This window comes from Octopus sinensis, linkage group LG5, assembly GCF_006345805.1.
Source record: "Octopus sinensis linkage group LG5, ASM634580v1, whole genome shotgun sequence".
Taxonomy (NCBI): Eukaryota; Metazoa; Mollusca; class Cephalopoda; order Octopoda; family Octopodidae; genus Octopus; species Octopus sinensis.
Genome location: NC_043001.1, coordinates 135,448,680 through 135,469,834, shown reverse-complemented (window position 1 = coordinate 135,469,834; position 21,155 = coordinate 135,448,680). Strand labels below are relative to the sequence as shown.

General features: G+C 39.1%; 1 protein-coding gene across 2 annotated transcripts in view; it reads left to right on the top strand.

Moving 5' to 3' along the window:
- Window positions 1-21,155, top strand: part of LOC115212045 (crystallin J1A) — a 477,233-nt gene that overhangs the window by 426,917 nt on the left and 29,161 nt on the right. The window contains exon 9 of one of the 2 annotated variants that reach the window (XR_004999219.1): window positions 3-16. The exons of the other annotated variant lie outside the window; for it this stretch is intronic. The gene's annotated coding sequence lies outside the window, so the exon portion shown is untranslated. Of the gene's footprint in view, window positions 1-2; window positions 17-21,155 lie in introns of those variants that run through there. 2 annotated transcript variants of the gene reach the window in all.

Here is a 21,155-nt window from a genome sequence, read left to right as displayed (position 1 = left end):
AGATATACACACACATTCACACATGTTGTAAATTGGTTGGCATTAAGAGAAGGAAGGGTATCCAGCTGTGGGAACCATGCCAAAGAAGACATTGGAGTGTGGTGCAGTCTTTAGACCCATCGGATCCTGCCAAACCGCCCAACTCTTACCAGCATGGAATATTGATGTTGAATCACAATGATGATGATGATGATGTGTGTGTGCGCACGCACAGACACATATATATATATGAAAGAAAACACTTACAAAGCTTGGCAATTCACTCTGTTATTGTGTGTGTGCCAGATGTTAAAAAAGCATGACTGGTGGTAAGGTGTTCTGAGACCTGATCATCCCTTGCCAGCATGGGAAAAATATCAGGTATAAAATGATGATAGTGTGTGTGTATATATATATACATACATATATATACATACATATATATATACATACATATATACATACATACATACATATATATATACATACATACATATATACATACACACACACAAATATATACATACATACATATATACATACACACACACATATATATATACACACACACACACACATATATATATATATACTCACACATGCACATGTGCATGCATACACATTTCTTTTTTCTTTGGCAAATTATACAGGCATGACTTTACCATTATATATACATATATATATGTATTGCATATAAATTCATATACATACATATATATGCATGTATATTCTCATACACACATGCATATGTATACAAAATAATATTGTGGCAATGGAATTGCTTTTTAATTAAGCCAAGGTGTATTTTCCTTCACTTTCCCCCCCTTTGTGATTATCACTGCTTGTCAACCCAACCCCCACCCTGCCTCCACCAATTACCCACTGCTTTACGCATTGCATTTCTTCTCATTAACCCTTAACTCTCACATAAAATACACGAGACCAATAATCTGTTCAGTTCTGTAGACAAGATTCCAAGCTGTCTGTCACCATTCTCTGATCTTGTTAGGAAAAGAAGAAAGTACTATTTTTTAGATAACAAATATAGTATGTATTTATAACTGTTGTCGTTACTGTTGCCATGTTATCTCCAGTTCACTATACTCCAAGCTGTGTTGACAGCATAGAAGGAATATTAAGCTGGTCATATGCCTCAGTGGAGTCGCAATGGCCCAGTGGTTAGGGCAGCGGACTCGCGGTCATAGGATCGCGGTTTCGATTCCCAGACCGGGCGTTGTGAGTGTTTATTGAGCGAAAACACCTAAAGCTCCACGAGGCTCCAGCAGGGATGGTGGTGATCCCTGCTGTACTCTTTCACCACAACTTTCTCTCACTCTTACTTCCTGTTTCTGTTGTACCTGTATTTCAAAGGGCCAGCCTTGTTACTCTCTGTGTCACGCTGAATATCCCCGAGAACTACGTTAAGGGTACACATGTCTGTGGAGTGCTCAGCCACTTACACGTTAATTTCACGAGCAGGCTGTTCTGTTGATTCGGATCAACTGGAACCCTCGTCGTCCTAACCGACGGAGTGCTTCCATATGCCTCAGTGCTATATAACACAGAATGACGAGGAGGAGAAGTATATCGTATGCCTGCAGTGCATTGATGACACTACAACAAAAAGTCTTCCCAATTAAGCAGAAGTTCTCCACCTGCCTTTCCACTCTTGTCCAAGCAGCTCTTGATATCGTCCATTCATTGCATTCTTTGTCTTCCTCTTGATCTTCTACCCTCTGCTCTTCCTTCTATAATAGTGTTTTCCAAACGGCTGCTTCTTCGAATGTTCTTGTTTCTTTATTGCCCACAAGGGGCTAAACATAGAGGGGACAAACAAGGACACACAAAGAGATTAAGTCAATTACATCGACCCCAGTACGTAACTGATACTTAATTTATCAACCCCGAAAGAATGAAAGACAAAGTCGACCACGGCAGAATTTGAACTCGGAACGTAACAGCAGACGAAATACCTATTTCTTTACTACCCACAAGGGGCTAAACATAGAGGGGACAAACAAGGACAAACAAAGGGATTAAGTCGATTACATCGACTCCAGTGCGTAACTGGTACTTAATTTATCGACCCCGAAAGGCAAAGTCGACCTCGGCGGAATTTGAACTCACAACATAACGACAGACGAAACACCGCAAAGCATTTCGCCCAGCATGCTAACATTTCTGCCAGCTAACCTCTTCAACTGTTCTTTTATTCCTTCACTTGTTTCAGTCATTTGACTGTGGCTATGCTGGAGCACCACCATTAGTCTTTGTAAGCCTAGTACTTATTCTTTCAGTCTCTTTTGCCAAACCACTATGTTAGAGGGACGTAAACACACCAGCATCGGTTGTCAAGCAATGTTGGGGTGACAAACACACAGACACAAACATATTCACACACATACATACATACATACATACATACATATATATATATATATATATATATATATATATATATATATATATATATACACATGACAGGCTTCTTTCAGTTTCTGTCTACCAAATCCACTCACAAGGTTTTGGTCGACCTGAGACTAGAGTAGAAGACACTTGCCCAAGGTGCCATGCAATGGAACAGAACCCAGAACCATATGATTGGTAAAGCTTTTGTGTTTTTTCACAATGTTCAGGTGTTTTTGTCTTTCACCTACTCGTAGTAAAAAGGGTAAAGACCCCCTTTGGTCATGAATGACCATGGGATTGCACCTAGAAAGTTACCCTCTGAGTCAGAAATCTGAGCAAGGTTGTTTATGGAAGACCAGCAGTCACCCATGCATGCCCATCTCCCCTTTCCATGCCACTGTTGTTATTCAGGAGAAAGGCAAAGGCCAATACAGCTTGGCACCAGTGACGTCGCAACGCATTTCTACAGCCGAGTAAACTGGACCAATGTGAAATAAAGTGTCTTGCTCAAGACAACAGAAAGTCCAGTCCAGGAATCAAACTCACTACCTCTTGATTGTGAGCCCGACGATCTAACCACTGAGCCATGCACTTTCACTACTTGTTGGCGGAGTGATGTGCAGGAAATACAGACTTGTTACCATATATATTAGTGTGTTTGTCACCTCCCACCTCTTGATAACCAGTGCTGGTTTGTTTACATTCCCATTACTTAGCAGCCCGACAGAAAAAAAACAACACCTTTTTTTTTTGTTAAAGGTTTATTCAATTAGTTTTCAGATTAAGAATAGTTTAAAATAAAATAGGCACAGGCTTGGTCGAGTGGTTTAGAAGCTCACTTTGCAACCATGTGTTTTGGGGTTCATTCCCATTGCATGGTACCTTGGGCAACTGTCTTCTACTATAGCTAAAGGCTGACCAGTGCCTTGTGAGTGAATTTGGTAGATGGAAACTATGGAAGCCTGTCATGTGTATGTATGTATGTGAGTGTGTGTGTGTGTGTGTACGTCTGTATATGTGTATGTGTGTGTGGGATCAATGTATATGTGTTTTTGTCCCCCCACCACCACTACCACTTGACAGCTGGTGTTGGTTTCTTCACATCACTATAATTTAGCAGTTGTGTAATGAAGACCAATAGAATTAGTACCAGACTTTAAAAATAAGGTAGTGTCCCAGAATGGCCGCAGTCCAATGTTAAAAGATAAAATGAAAAAGAGGTTACTCTCTCTTTTACTTGTTTCAGTCATTTGACTGCGGCCATGCTGGAGCACCGCCTTTACTCGAGCAAATCGACCCCAGGACTTATTCTTTGTAAGCCTAGTACTTATTCTATCGGTCACTCTTGCCGAATTGCTATGTTATGGGGACACAAACACACCACCATCGGTTGTCAAGCAATGTTGGGGGGACAAACAAGAACACACAAACATATACACACACATACATATCTATATACATATATACGACAGGCTTCTTTCAGTTTCCGTCTACCAAATCCACTCACAAGGCTTTGGTTGGCCCCGAGGCTATAGTAGAAGACATTTGCCCAAGGTACCATGCAGTTGGAATGAACCCGGAACCATGTGGTTGGTAAGCAAGCTACTTACCACACAATCACTCCTGCACCTAAAAATAACAACAACAAAAAAACCAGGTATGCAAGGTAGGTAAAACAATTCTGAAACAAATTTGTATGGTACCACATCACCTTGAAACTAGTTTCATCAACAAGTTTTGCCACTAAACACTATACGCTCATTTATTTACACTACTGCACAGAACTCTTTCATTTTTTCTCTTTCTCTCTTTCATCATTATCATCATCTCTAGCTACCACTACCATTCACTCCTTGCCACTCACCACCACCAGTTGACAAGGGAGTTTCTGTGTGATCACTTAACATACTAGAAATAGCAGCCAAATTTCCTTCAAGTTTCACTCTCACCATCTTTGGATAAAAACTTACTGCATAAAGCAGCCCCGACATTCTTGTGCATAACTGGAATGCTTCTGATTATAGATTTTCTCAGTCAGGTTTGGCCTGATGCTAAACACCAACAATTAGCCACTAGACAGACGGTGGTGGCCAGAATTGATAATAAAAAAAAATTAAAAAAAGAGGAATAAAAAAAAAAAGGAAATTTCTTTCACAAAATTGCCAAAAATAGAAAGAATAACAAATACAAAAACAAGCAAAAGCAATATAATAAAATAAACAATTGTAAATTCATGAACAGGTTTTATTGAGTTTTTCTGTAAAATAGTTCCACCACCATTATTTGGAATTACTGGAGTGTTTCCATGATGTAGTTGTTTAACCTGATAGCAATATGTGAGGGCCTTAAAAAGACCAGGATGATCGTTCATCTGAGCATGTGTGGGCAGGCTTCTTTTTTATCCTTCATTTCAGCCAATGGATGGTGGCCATGCTGGATTGCTACAACACAGGGTTTAGTCTAGTGGTTCTTGACTGAGGTCCATATGGCCTTTGGGGAGACCATGTAAGATTTTGTTGTTAAAATTTATGTGCAATAAACTGCTTATAATTCTCGGTGCTTTTTACGTGCCACTGACTGGCTTCCGTGTCGGTGGCACGTAAAAAGCACCATCCGAATCGTGGCCGAAGCCAGTGCCACCTCGACTGGCTTCCGTGCAGGTGGCACGTAAAATGCACCAATCCAACCATGGCCGATGCCAGCCTCGCCTGGCACCAGTGCAGGTGGCACGTAAAAAGCACCCACTACACTCACGGAGTGGTTGGTGTTAGGAAGGGCATCCAGCTGTAGAAACATTGCCAGATAAGACCGGAGCCTGGTGCAGCCTTCTGGCTTCCCAGATCCCCGGTCGAACCGTCCAACCCATGCTAGCATGGAGAACGGACGTTAAACGATGATGATGATCATCATCATCATCATTTAACATCCACTTTCCATGCTGGCTTGGGTTGGACAATTTGATATGGAGCTGACTAGCAGGGAGCTGTCCAGACTCCAACACTCTATTGTGACATGGTTTGTATGGCTGGATGCCCTTCCTAATGCCAACCACTTAACAGAGAATGCTGGGTGTTTTTTGTGTGCCACTGGTATGGGTGCATTTTTGCAGCACCATCATGTTAACACGGCACTGGCATGGGTGCTTTTTATGTTCCAGTGGCACAGGTGCATTTATGCAGCACCAGCACAGGTGCATTTATGCAGCACTGGCACAGGTGCTCTTTACGTGCCACTGGTACAGGTGCATTTATGCAGTACTGGCACAGGTGCTCTTTACATGTGACTGGCACAGGTGCATTTATGCAGCACCAGCACAGGTGCATTAATGCAGCACCAGGACAGGTGCATTTATGCAGCAGACACAGGTGCATTTATGCAGCACTGGCACAGGTGCTTCTTATGTTCCACTGGCACTGGTGCTTCTTATGTGCTACAGGCACAGGTGCATTTATGCTGCACCAGCATGGGTGCATTAACACAGCACTGGCACAGGTGCTCTTTACATACTACCAGCATGGGTGTTTTATGCAGCGCAGGCACAGGTGCATTAATGCAGCACCGGCATGGATACTTTTCAAGTGGCACCAGCACCTGAAAGGACAAGCCTGTATGTATGGAAGACAGCAATTTTACTTAGCTTGACATGTCTTATCAAGTGCAGCAAATCGCCACATCTTCCTATCCCTTGTCATTTCCTCTGTGAGACCCAGCATCTGAAGATCCTTTCTCACTACTTCATCCGACATCTTCATAATTCTTAATAATATTGATTTATAAAAATATAATTGGATTTTTTAAACATCAAATAGCTATGAGGATCCACCTAAATAAAATTTTAATCGAAGGGGTCCACATGCAAAAACTGGTTGAAAACTCCAGTTTAGTCAAACAAATCAACCCCAGTACGTTTTATAATTTTGGTTTTATTCTAACAATCTCTTTTTTACTGAGCTACTTAGTAATGAGATATAAACAAACCCCAGTACTGTCTAATGCAGTACTGGGGACAAATACAGATACAAACACCCACTTATATATTTGGTGATAAGTCTGTATTTATACACATCACTGCTTGGCCCTGTCACTCTGCATTTTATTTACAGCAACCTGCTGAATAGTGCTACAAGTCATTGAATGATGACAGAAATATCATGAGAGATCTGTCTCTCATGTCAGTTTACAGCAGCATCTACCTTTTCAATCTCTGTTACTGAAGAAAAGATAATCACTCTGAATTGCAGGCATCCAAATGTCTGGTTAGGGGATGCTGTTGGCTGACTTGGTGTATTTATCGACAGTGAGAAATTTTCTCCATGACAAAATCCAGTGAATGGCTTTTTGACAGATTCAAAGATGCTTCAAGCATATTTGAAATGGTAACAAGTTTGTATTTTTATATAATTACTGTCTACTACTGTTATCCCATGTGTGTATATATGTGTGTGTGTATGTGTGTAAAGATCTCTGGTCATGATTGACCATGGGTTTGCGCCTGGAAAGTTCCCCTCCATGGCATAAATCTGGGCATGGTTGTTTAATGGAAAGCCAGCAGTTGCCCATGCATACCAGCCTCACCTCTCCACATCACCGATGTTATCCAAGGGAAAGACAAAGACTGATACAGCTTGGCACCAGTGATGTCGCAACTCATTTCTACAACTGAGTGAATTGGAGCAATGTGAAATAAAGTGCCTTGCTCAAGAACACAACACACAGCCCAGTCCAAGAATCGAACTCACTACCTCATGATTGTGATCTCAGTGCTCTAACCACTGAGCCTTACACCTTTTATATATGTGTGTGTGTGTGTGTGTGTGTGTGTGTATACACAATTAAGGATAAAATCCTTATAAAAATAACAATCTTATCAGTGGCCAGCATGTAATGAAAACCAAATAGGTAAGAATTGATATATGATTATATAGATATAATTATTACCAATATATACCGATATAATTATTACCAATACCAATATAATTATATCAATTCTTACCAAATAGGTAAGAATTGATATATGATTATACAGATGTAATTATAATCAAGGGTACTGAGAAACAGCACCTACGCACTAAAAATAGATGTCAAATTACTCTAAAACCACATAATATTTTTACAGGTGCTAATGGAGTGTAAAAAAATGTGGTTTTAGTCATTTGACGTTTGTTTCTAGTAAGTGCTGTTTCTGAAACCTTCAACTTGAACGTCTTCTTCCTGGACATCTACAATATGAAGAATATTATCTTACCTGGATTCACATTGGATTGTACCTAAAGACTCATGGATTAGTACCTGCACCATTGGAAACTTAAACTGTGAACTTTTTTTTTTTTTCCCTTTTTTCTCTTCTTCCTACATCTTTCCATTGTTTCTGTAATCTCTACCCTCTCACTTACTCACCATCTGTCTCCGATGATGGGATATTCCAGATGTTTTTGGGATATCCTAGAAACAGCTGCAAGACTTTAAAAATTGCTTAATAATTCTTAATAACAATAAATATATGACTTGAGATGTCTTGCCTTGGTGTTTGTTTTCCTTTTTAACAAATCCCCTTGTGCTAGTGGCACATAAAAAGCACCATCTGAACATGGTCAATGCCAGTCCCCACTCCTATCCCGACTGGCTCCTGTGCCAGTGGCATGTAAAAAGCACCATCTGAACATGGTCAATACCCTGTGTCACCTGATTGGCTCCCATGCCCGTAGCACGTAAAAGCACCCACTACACTCTCAGAGTGGTTGGAATTAGGAAGGGCATCTAGCTGTAGAAACCTTGCCAGATCAGATTGGAGCCTGGTGCGGCCTACTGGTTTGCCAATCCTCAGTCAAACCGTCCAACCCATGCCAGCATGGAAAATGGATGTTAATGATAATGATGGATTTGGTGATGCAAACAGGAAAAATAGAGCTCAAATCATAAGTACATATATTTCTATTCATAATCAACAAAAGACACAGAGTATGTCACTCTGTGACTTCTGCCAATTATTAAAGTTACATACATATATGATAATATAATAATAATGAAATTATAGTATACAGTGCTCAGGTGCACCACAACTTGTCAGAAAGTGCATATAAAGTACATGCAGCAATGTAAAATGTCTGGAAAGTGAACATGCTTGTGTGTGTATGGAGGGGAGAAAATCAGGTGTGTGTTGGCGAATCTCAGGAAGCATGGAAGTTTGAAGGATGCAGTGCTCCGACAACTAACAACTGATCCGGCAGTTGTTCCATGCTTCAGCAACTCTCAGCGTGAAAAAATGTTTCCTGAAGTCATGGAGAGCTGTGCTGTCTTCTTACTTTGTAAATATGTCCACGGGTGTTAGATTGGTGGAGTTTGAAGAGGTGCTCAGAGTTATTGTTTTGCGATGGTTGATAATTTATGGTGTCATGCCAAGCTGCCAAACAGACGCGAGTTTCCATGTGTCATGCCCAGGGAAGTAAGGCGTTCAGGATATGGCAAATGCCTGATGGAGGGTACTTTTGGTTGCACGTCGCTGAACAGCTTCCAGACGATTGATGTCCTGGGCAAGATAGGGGTCCAGACCGTGATGCAATTCCAGGTGAGGTCTTACCATAGCTATATAAAGCCATATAATAATTAGCCCATTTGTGTACATGTATATCTATATATAGGGTGGCCCAAAAGTAGGTTTACCATTATCACATAGGCACTTTAGATTTCTTTTAAAACATTTTTACATTTAAATTTCTATCTTACAAAGTGAGAAGGAAGCTTGACAAAATTAACTAAATTTACATAAAATAATGGTTTCATATTTTTTTATAATTAAGATCTAAAAGCGTAGGAGTGGCTGAGTGGTAAGTAGCTTGTTTACGAACCACTTGGTTCCAGGTTCAGTCCCACAGCATGGCACCTTGGGCAAGTGTCTTCTGCTATAGCCTCGGGGCGACCAAAGCCTGTGAGTGGATTTGGTAGACGGAAACTGAAAGAAGCCTGTCATATATATGTATGTATATATATATATTATATATATATATATATATATATATATATATATATATATATATATATACATATATATATATATATATGTATGTATGTGTGTGTATATGTTGTGTGTCTGTGTTTGTGCCCCCAACATCTCTTGACAATCGATGCTGGTGTGTTTACATCCCTGTATCTTAGCAGTTCAGCAAAAGAGTCTATAGAATAAGTACTAGGCTTACAAAGAATAAGTCCTTGAGTCGATTTGCTCAACTAAAGGTGGTGCTCCAGCATGGCCACAGTCAAATGACTGAAACAAGTAAAAGAGTGTTGATAAATGAATGTGAAAGAGATAGTTAAATAACTGTAAACCTACTTTTGGGCCACCCTGTATGTATATTTATAAAACCAGCTTCCTCACAGTTTATCTACCAAATTCACTTACAAGTCATTTGTCAGCCCAGGGCTATAGTAAAAAAACTACTACAATAACAACAAACACAGTTCTAATGTGACATAGCTACAATAACAATGACAAGATGCAGTTCTAGTGTCACATAGCCATTATAACAACAACAACAATGAGAATTCAGTTAAAGACTTCCATGTTTAATGCCATATTGACACTAAGTTTTGTTTTGTTTTCTTCTGCCAACAAAGAAGGTAATCTTTATATAAGAATTTTTTTGTGTACTCCATTCAGTATATCTGTGTAAGTTATTCCAATTCATGCTATTGGTCCATTTCAGTTATTTCCCTTTGGTTATTTTGTTTGTTTTTTTTTTAACAAAATCCTATTGGAAGCGTCCAACTACACCATCCAAAAAGCTGGTATCAATAGCATCTAGAAATATAATCTATATTATTTTTGTTTATTATTATTATTATTATTGTCATTATTGTTGTTATTATCCCTTTTTAAATATTTGTTATCTGTAAAGAATTTGTAATTATACTGTAGCAGGGAGCAACAGCAGGTGGTTGTGCAGGGTGATAAGAGATTGAGGCTGTGATACCGACTTTGGTAAATTCTAGCAGGCACTGACTGATAAGTCTAAGTTGTTCTGAAAATCATCTGATGTGCACATTGATCTCGTATTGGCAATACTGTTTCAGTTAGCTAGCTAGCTATGTCGTATCGCTTAGGATATCTTTCACGAGGAAATTGAAAACAGTTAGGTTCAAAAAAATAACTGAAAGATAGTAAGTAGCTTCGAGAGGAAAACAAATATAAGAAAACTGTATGCACATATGTGTGTATATGTGTGTGTGTGTGTGTGTTGTATATCAAGATGTACAGCAGTAAATGTAGACAAACATTGATACGCATGCACACATGCAACAGAATGTATACTGCCATCTATATACTTACAGCTGCTAAAATGTATTACACTTATATACACGTCACTTAAATTTTTATGTGCATCTGCCATCAGTTTTTACATATATACACACAAACACAAAGTATGTGTGTGTGTATGTGTGTGTGTAGGCATGCTTCTCAACCACATGATTTCAGGTTCAGTTCCACTGTGTGGAACCTCAAGCAAATGTCTTCTACAATAGTCCCTGGCCACCAACTAAAGCCTTGAGAGTGGATCTGGTAGATTGAAGCTGAAAGAAACATGTTATGTTGACTTAGCGGTTCGGCAAAGTGACTGATAGAAAGTACCAGGCTTAAAAGGATAAAGCCTGGGGTCGATTTGTTCAGCTAAAACCCTTCAAGGCGGTACTCCAGTATGGCTGCGGTTAAGTGAATGAAACAAGTAAAAGAATAAAAGAACATGGCTGTGTGCTAAGTAGCTTGCTTACCAACCACTCGGTTCCTGGTTCAGTCCCACTGTGTGGCACCTTGGGCAAGTGTCTTCTACTATAACTTCGGGCCGACCAAAGGCTTGTGAGTAGATTTGGTAGACGAAAACTGAAAGAAACCCATTGTATATGTGTGTGTGTGTCTGTGTTTGTCCGTCCCCCCCTCCGCCACCATCACTTGACAACCAACGCCATTGTGTTTACATCCCCGTAACTTAGCAGTTTGGCCAAAGAGACTGATAGGATAAGTACTATGCTTACAAAGAATAACTCCTGGGGTCGATTTGTTTGACTAAAAGCGGTGCTCCAGCATGGCCGCAGTCAAATGATTGAAACAAAAGAGTAAAAGAATGTAACCTAAAACTTTTTTTGACACCTATAATTTTCTCTTCACTATATTTCTAACCCTTAAAAACAAAAAAATGCTTTTATCTATAATCCTATACTTCTTTATATTACTACTATGTTTGTACAATCATATATAGTTATCTCCCTATATATTTTCAATATTCATATATTTTTATATGTATTTTCAATATATCAATATATGTTTTTTGGACAATATTTATCTTAATTAAATGCATGTACATATGCGTTCAATGTAGTTTGCCTGATTTGAACTTTCTCCATTTGCTTTATCATACTTGTCTAACATCTCAGGTTTGACTTGAGCACTTCTATGTGGTCTGTATCTTTCGTAAGAAAAATATAACTATATATATATATATCATACACAACATGGACCAAATTTCTTCTTAAGAAAAAATATATATTCAAACAAGTAAAACATAATATGAATAGCGATAACGAAACCGGTCGATATATTAAAAATTATATTAAAACTATGTAAGTGTGCGTATTTTCCTTTTTTAATTTCTTATATACATTACAACTCACCACGTGGGGATAATCGAAATTCCTCTTTTCTGTTACTACTATATATATATATATATATATATATATATATATATATACATATTTATTCCTGCTTAAACATAGATGTTCTCTAAGAACATCACTCAGCAAGACCTTTGTCAGTTGCTCTCCAGCTATCTATTTAAGGCTGTATATGGCTATGATGCAACCACTCTTGGAATTTGCATCACCAGTCTGGAACCCCTATCTTGCTCAGGACATTGACCTCCTGGAAACTGTTCAGACATGTGCAACCAAGTGAATACTCTCCATCAGGTATCTAACATACTCTGAACACCTTGCTTCCCTAGGCATAGATACATTGAAGCTCCGACATCTGGAAATTAACTTGGTAAACACACACAAAATCATTAACCATTGTGCCAACAACCACTTTGAGCTCCGTGTGTCTAATACACATGGGCATGCCTTACGAAATCAGAAAACAGCACAGATCCCATGACTTTTGGAAACATTTTATCATACTCAGAGTTGCTGAAGCATGGAACAAACTACCTGCATCAATTGTTACTTGCCGAGACATTGTATCCTTTAAAAGCTCCAGGCTTCCTGAAATTCACCAACACTGCACCTGATATCCCCACCTGCATATGCATGCACACATGTATACCATGACTCATACACTGTTCAATTTCCTGACTTTTGTACATAATTCTCTGTACTGTATATGCACCTTTGATGAGTTGTAGTGCACCTGGGCACTATACACAATAATTTCATTATTATTATTATAATACTGTGGTTGTTTCCATATGAGAAACCTTCATATTGGTTTTTGGTGCAAAATGCACTTGTATTACTTACTTGTGTAACAATGATAATTTTCAACCATCAAATTATATTATGATGTGTGTGTATTTGTGTGCATCCTTGTCTAGACGTCACATGATGGTTGTATATTAGCATCATTACACAAATAAGCTTGTTTTGTTTCCAGTCTTCTGTAAAAAGAAGAAAAACAAAAGAAGGTTGGTGATAAAGGAATCCAGTTATCGAGAATCTGCATCAACCAATTCCACCTAACACATGCAAACATGGAAAAGTGGAAGTTATATGATGACAATGATGATGATGACATTATCTGAACATATCATCATCATCATTTACTGTCCAGTCTCCATGCTGATAGGGGTTGGACAGTTTGACACGGAGCTGGCTAGCAGGGAGCTGTCCAGATTCCAACTGTCTGTTGTGACATGGTTTCTATAGCTGGATGCCCTGCCTAACACCAACCACTTAACAGAGTGTGCTGGGTGTTTTTTACATGTCACCATCACATGTGCATTTACACAGAACCAGCACAGATGCATTAACGCAGTATCACCTATCTTGGTTATAATTCCTTCCTCATTGAAGAAGGCCTTCCAATGTTTAAATTTGGTGATGCATTCATGTTATTTATTTATTTATATATATATATATATAAATATATATATTGCTAAGCCTCACTAAGATAAATATTTCAATTACCTGAAGATTGACTGTAACCATAACTCGAATTATTACGAATTGGACAGCCATGAAACGATCGTAGTGTTTTACTCATTATCTTTTATTAAACTTTTAATACTTTTGATATATATTTAAAATAATATAAATAATTAATTATTTTATGTATTGGCTTAAGTTTTCATTGTTGATTGCCTAATAGTGGTTTTATCTCTAATTTAATATAATATATGCCTCGGTATGAAGATATTTCGTTCGTCTCCTCCGCCTTACCGTACTGTCCTGTCTTCAATCAAAACTTCCGTCTTCCAACCCACTTCGGTGAAAATTCACTCGTGCTTCTCTGCTTCTCTTTCATTCACCCTTTCTTGACCACACAGCGATGATCACAGCAAGCAAGCTAAGAATTCTCATTTCATTTCATTTCTTCCGCTAACCCTAAATGTTCGATCAATCTATTCACTAATTCTGCTTGTTCTTAAAATATACCCTTTAATTGTCTAACCCCTCGGTACCAGTTAAGTCTTTATCACTACTGTCCCCAATCAAAATCTTCGCCGCCCGCCATTCGCGGTTCGCCCGCCCTACCCACCCCCACCACCATACCGGAGAACACTCTGTTTACACATCATCACCGGATATCCCCTCTACCACCGTCACCACTACGTGTGTCTTTCTCCTACCCCTCCCCCTCAATTATACTTCCTCACGTGTATTTACCCCTGCCTCTCTCCCCCTAGACAGAAGTAGCTAGCGCCGCAGCTATCAAACAGTCCCACTTAACCTGTTATCTTATGTTCCTCCTGTTTTGAAATGTGTCACTGCCTTAACCGGCTATCTCCTTCCCAGCCCCCTCCCCCACTCGTGATATCCTACGTTTTTACTTCCTACTTTTCATTCTGTCTAGAACCTGCCACTAACCCTACCTGTCATCGTTTATCTTTACCCCAAACCTTCCCCACTGGTGCTCCCCTATATTACATGCAACCCCCCCCCACTTCTCTCCCTCTCTTCTCTCTGCCGGAAACCTCCCCCTGCCGCAATGCAACGAAAAAAGGCAATAACCGATCGTGGCCGATGCCAGACCCCTCTGGCACCTGTGCAGGTGGCACGTAAAAAGCACCCACTACACTCGCGGAGTGGTTGGCGTTAGGAAGGGCATCCAGCTGTAGAAACACTGCCACACCAGACTGGAGCCTGGGGCAGTCCCTAGCTCCCCAGACCCCGGTCGAAACCGTCCAACCCGTGCTAGCGCGGAAAACGGACGTTAAACGATGATGATGATGATGATGATGATGAAATATATTACAAATAAGAAAATGGAGAAACAATTTAGTTGGTTTATCAGCTTTATAAATAAACAAGTCAACATTCTAATATCCAAAAGCTGATAAACCAACTAAATCGTTTCTCCATTTTCTTATTTGTAATATAAATTAATGGTAAAATTTTTATTTACCTCCACCCATATAATACAATAAGTAAGTTAATTGCATTGCAATTAAAAACACTTGTGTATTAATAATTTGGGTATTATACCAACAGTATATTGGATAAGTATTATCCCTTAGTTGGTTGGATCCACAACCCCTAACTTACTTGTTGGTATATATATATATATATATATAAAGCTGTTGTTTCTAAATGGTTTTTGTATATTCTTTAAGAAATAACTGAAAGGAGATTTCTCCCATTTCTGATATTTAATCTTGGCTAGCAACTGAACCAAAACTTTCTGGGATGGTCATGGTTGGAACACCTTTTGTGCTTTAATAAGTTTACTCTATTTCTCTTGGGATTAAACAACAATCCATTACCAAATGTAGTGGATTGCAGAGAACTAAAAGCATCACACACACACACACACACCCATGCATGCAGATTGTCTGCTTCTGTTTCACCCCCACCACCACCCCCATCTCTCCCATTCTCTGGAATTATTTTAAAATCTAATTCTTTAGTTCAAAGAAATATTTCAATAAAAAGTAGGAAAAATAGCAAAAAATTCAATAAACCAAAATAGGAAAAGAAGTTGGTAGTTTGGCTATAATTGGAACCAGCAATATAAGGAGCCTGAAGAGGAACCTGGCAGCTGATTGAATTTCAAATACCAGCGTCCTCACAGGAAGCTGTCTGTCTGATTGCTGTGAAAATACCAGCGTGCACACAATCACTGCTCCGTCTCATCACACGGAGACCGATTATGAAAGCCGTAGCCACCCATCGATAATTTATGCATGATCTAGATTTCTCAATGTTCTTGTTTTCATTGTTGTTGCTGACTGTGTTGTGTGTGTGTGTGTATGTGCGTGCGTTTGTGTGTACATTGGCTAATCCAGTAGCCTGTTCCTCTTGGGCTTTTACGTCATGGAAACTCCAGAGTAACTAACTATGGGATCAACTAAGATAAATTACTGTACTCTATTAGTATTGTGCTGTACTCTATTAGTATTCCAGAGGCTGGAATATGTTAGGGAGCCACTTCTACCACCACCACCACCACCATTACTGTTACTATTGCCCCAGCTACCACCACTATTACTAACACTAGTACTATCACCACCACCCCACCAATACTACAACTACTACTACTACTGCTGCTACTGCTACCCCCACACCACCACCTCTAATACGGGATCAGAAGGTTATCATTAATGTTTACTCTGGTAGTTAAAGGTAAATATTGAGATCCAAGTAGCAGCTTGATGATAATAATAATAATAATAATGATAATAATAATGATGATAATAATAATGATGATGATGATGATGATGATAATGAATGAGTGTATAAAGTATTTGTTTAGTTAGATTATATACTTCCGCTGTGCAAGTTACAGCATCTCCATTGGAAATCTATAACGTACAGTATGGATTTCACAACATCACTGGTTAAATATTGATAGGGAAGGTTCAGCTATATGGTGCCAACATCCAACGAACAAGAATAGTAGGGGACTAGAATGCATAAAGGGGAAAACGATGTTTGTGAAAAGAGGGTGGTGTGTGGTTTAAAGAGTATTGGTTATTTTGACTGTCAACAAAGACAGGGAAAGATAAGGAAATCTGTTGATGAAACATTGCTAGATTGAGTAAATATAAGTTATTATCTAGAAGTTATTCTAGAAATTTAATGACTAGCCATTAATTAAGTTATCTTGAGTCTGAGCAGAACATGATATTCAGGGATTAGAGAATGCAAGCCTGCTATTTCGTTGGCAAACAAAGAATCCACTGAAGGTTTTTATAATTAGATGTGTGAGTTTTACTGGGGTTTTTTAAAATATGTATACTAGTTCCCTGAATTTCATGAAAGGCAACTAAAAGGGAAAGCATACTGCCTCAAAATATTTATTTTGAGGCAGTATTTTATAGCCAGATGCCCTTTTTATTAACAAATCCTTATCTGTTTTTCAAGTAAAGGACTTTTTTATTTCACTCGTCTTCGAAAGTGCAAAACTAGAGGACATATGGCTTACAGGGAATGTAAGCATTGACATCACTGTTTTGCTCAAACAGTATCATGAAAAAGGTAAACACTCACACATATGCACAAACACATGCATGATGGGCTTCCATACAGTTTCCATCTACCAGTTCCACTCATAAAGCATTGATTGACACAAGGTACCTTGCAAAGGGATGGCAACTGAAAACCTGTATCCACACAGCAATGTATGTCTACATGAGATTTCAACAACTAATAGGCACAGGAGTGACTGTGGTAAGTAGCTTGCTTACCAACCACATGGTTCCGGGTTCATTTCCACTGTGTGGCACCTTGGGCAAGTGTCTTTGGCCAACAAAAGCTTGTGAGTGGATTTGGTAGACAGAAACTAAAAGAAGCCTGTCGTATATATATATAATATATATATATATATATATATATATATATATATATATATAATATATATTATTGTGTTGTGTGTGTGTGTGTATGGTGTTGTGTGATGTATGTATATGTTTGTGTGTCTGTGTTCCCCCCCCACATCACTTGGCAACCAATGGTGGTGGTGTTTTACATCTCCGTAACTTAGCGGTTTGGCAAAAGAGACCGTCAGAGGGACCTCATGAACTTTATTGGGCAAGTGTCTCCTACTATAGCCTTGGGCCAACCAAAGTCTTGAGAGTAGATTGGTAGAGGGAAACTGAAAGAAACCCATCAGGTGTATGTGTGTGTTTGTCCCCCACCACCATTTGACAACCAGTATGGGTTTGTTTACATCCCTGTGACTTAGTGGTTGAAATGAAGTGCATGTTTATAACAGAAAGTATTTAAATACGTATATATTTAAATACTTTCCACTATAAACATACACTTCATTGACCTTTCCTACCAGGGCCCCTATATTTTAAATAAAGATCTGAATCAGAAATTATGAAGTTTGTGGAGAGCGGTCATGGAAGTGATGAAAATAGAGATCAATGATAATGGGAAGAACTGGAGGATGAAAATAATACAAAGAACAAAACATTTTTACTCTTTTCAATCATTTGACTGTGGCCATGCTGCAGCACTGCCTTTAGTTGAGCAAATCGACCCCAGGACTTATTCTTTGTAAGCCTAGTACTTATTCTATCGGTTTCTTTTGCCAAACCACTAAGTTACAGGGACATAAACACACCAGTATCAGTTGTCAAGCGATGTTGGGGGGGGACAAACACAGACATACAAACATATACACACACACATACATACATGCATATATATATATATATACACACACATATGACGGGCTTCTTTCAGTTTCCGTCTATCAAATCCACTCACAAGGTTTTTGGTTGGCCCGAGGCTATAGTAGTAGACACTTGCCCAAGGTGCCACGCAGTGGGATTGAACCAGGAACCATGTGGTTCATAAGCAAGCTACTTACCACACAGCCTTTCCTATGCCTGTTAGTCTCTATTAGACGCTAGTTATTCTCTCTATTAGAGAACGGACTTGTTTATTTACCCAAAGTGAGTTTGGCTATCTTCAATTTGGTTTTTGTGCCTGTCTTCACCTAAGGTCATGACTGTTTGGTGATGGACCGAAAGAGTATAAGCGTGAATACAGAGTATAAGGCATGAAATTTTAGGGGAGGAGACCAGTTGATTAGATCAACTCCAGTACGCAACTGGTACTTAATTTATTGACCCCCAAAAGGATGAAAGGCAAAGTCAACCTCAGCAGAATTTGAACTCAGAATGTAAAGACAGACAAAATACTGCTAAACATTTTGCCTGGCGTGCTAACGTTTCTGCCAGCTCACCACCTTTAGGTGGTGGGCATGCAGTATGTACCTATTCTACACACAATTGATTACCACAGCTAAGCAGTGCCATAGACAAAAGAGTGGTGTGTGTTAAAGTATGAGGTACTAGGAACTGTTGAAGGGCAGGGGCCCCTTTACCCTTTCTGCCCTGTCTAGCTTATCCAAGCATAACTAAGGTGCTTTTAGGGTATCATTTTTTGCCCCGTTGGATAGGTCTTCTCAAGCACATGGAATCACAAAGCACCTTGGTCCTTTTTCATCTCTGTAATGTTCAGTATCTTGAGATCAGCTTTCACTACTTTGTGCCATGTTTTCCTGGGTCTCTGTCTTCTACTTTAACCAACAAGCATTTCTTCATACTTTCATCTGTCCTCTTACGTATGCATCACATGACCAAACCAATGCAGTCTTCTCTCTTGCACACTACAACCGATTCCACTTCTGTCTAATTTTTCTCTCAAGACATCAACACTGTCACACATTACACACTGATAATGCACATCCAATGGAATACATTAACTTCATTCCTCTCTAGTCTTCATATGTCTTCTGCATTCAGGCCCCATGTCGCACTACCATGTGGTGCTGTTGTTCATACACAAATATCAGACAACCTGCCTTTTACTCCGAAAGAGAGACCTTTTATTGCCAACAGAGACAACACACACACACACACACATTCCCAATTGGTTTCTTATTCAAACTATCTACATACACTCAACTCGAATGCATGTATGAGTGTGTATACAGGCTGGGTGTATATGTATTCTGATGAACAATATATGCATGTAATCTGGATCAAAAACCAGTTGGAAGCATTAATATATTATTAATGTGTATATGCTTTGGGTGGGTATGCAGAGATTTACATTGATATATATGTGTATAGAATAAGAAAGGAAAATGTGAGAATGTATGTTTAAAGTTTTATGCATGAGTGAAGAACATATTTTTGTGTGTGTGTATGTAACCACGTATATATACATATATATATATATATATGTGTGTGTGTGTGTGCATGGATATGTGTATGAAGATATATGTGTGTGTATGGATGTGTGTGTGTGTGGATGTGCGTGTGTGTGGATATATGTGTGTATGGATATATGTGTGTATGGATATGTGTGTGTGTGGAGATATATCTATGTGTATGGATATGTGTGTATGTGTGGATATATATGTATGCGTATAGATATATATATATATATTATATCCATCCAGCCGTAGAAACATTGCCAGATCAGACTGGGCCTGGTGCAGCCTTCTGGCTTCCCGGACCCCAGTTGAACCATCCAACCCATGCTAGCATGGAAAGCAGACGCTAAACGATGATGATGATATATGTATGTGTGCATGTGTGTAGACATATATGTTTGTATATATTTGTATGTGTGTATGGACATGTCTTATGCATACATGTGTGTGCACAAATACTTATATGTGAATGTTTAAGCAATTTAATTCTTTATGTAAATATATTCTTCACTACATATATAATTTTTCTTTGAAAAAAAAAAACTCCCTTAAAATAGCTTGCTGCTGCTGCTTACTACGCTGCCAATGCTGCTATGGTAACTGGAAGACACAGCAGGAATACCGATGAACAAGGCATCCACCCCAGCACACACTTTACTATTACTACCTGTTTTCATGAGTGAGTGTGTGTGTGTGTGTGTGTCTTGTATGGGACGTCACTATTTGTGCAGGTGTCTGTGTGTAAACTTGTGCATATGTTATATGTCTGTGCATGTGTGTTTGAGTGCATGGCATGTCGCTGTTCATATCACCCTGTGTAACTCTGTGTGTGTGCATGTATTTTTATGTATGTTTATATGTATGTGTCTTATGTATTAAGTCTGTGTGTGTGTGTGTGTGTGTTTCGTTATATGTCATTCACTATTTGAATGTATGTGTTTCATTATGCAATGTAATAATCCATATGTATGTGTGTGGGCGTGTGTCTGTGTGTGTGTGTAACTGCTATTTTAGCAACAATTTTAGTATACTTTCCTACTCATGTGAAATCTTACAGGTAAAAAGGGGTGTATATGAGTGCATATATATACATGTGTGTGTATAGAATGACAGACAAAGTGAGATGTGGTGTGCAAGAGAGACGACTGCGCTGGTATGGTCATGTGGTGAGAATGGATGAGGACAGCTGTGTGAAAAAGTGCCACACCCTAGCGGTTGAGGGAAGTTGTGGAAGAGGTAGACCCAGGAAGACCTGAGATGAAGTGGTGAAGCACGACCTTTGAATCTTAGGCCTCACCAAGGAAATGACTAGAGACCGAGACCTTTGGAAATATGCCGTGCATGAGAAGACCTGGCAAGCCGAATGAAACCATAATCTCATGGCCTATGC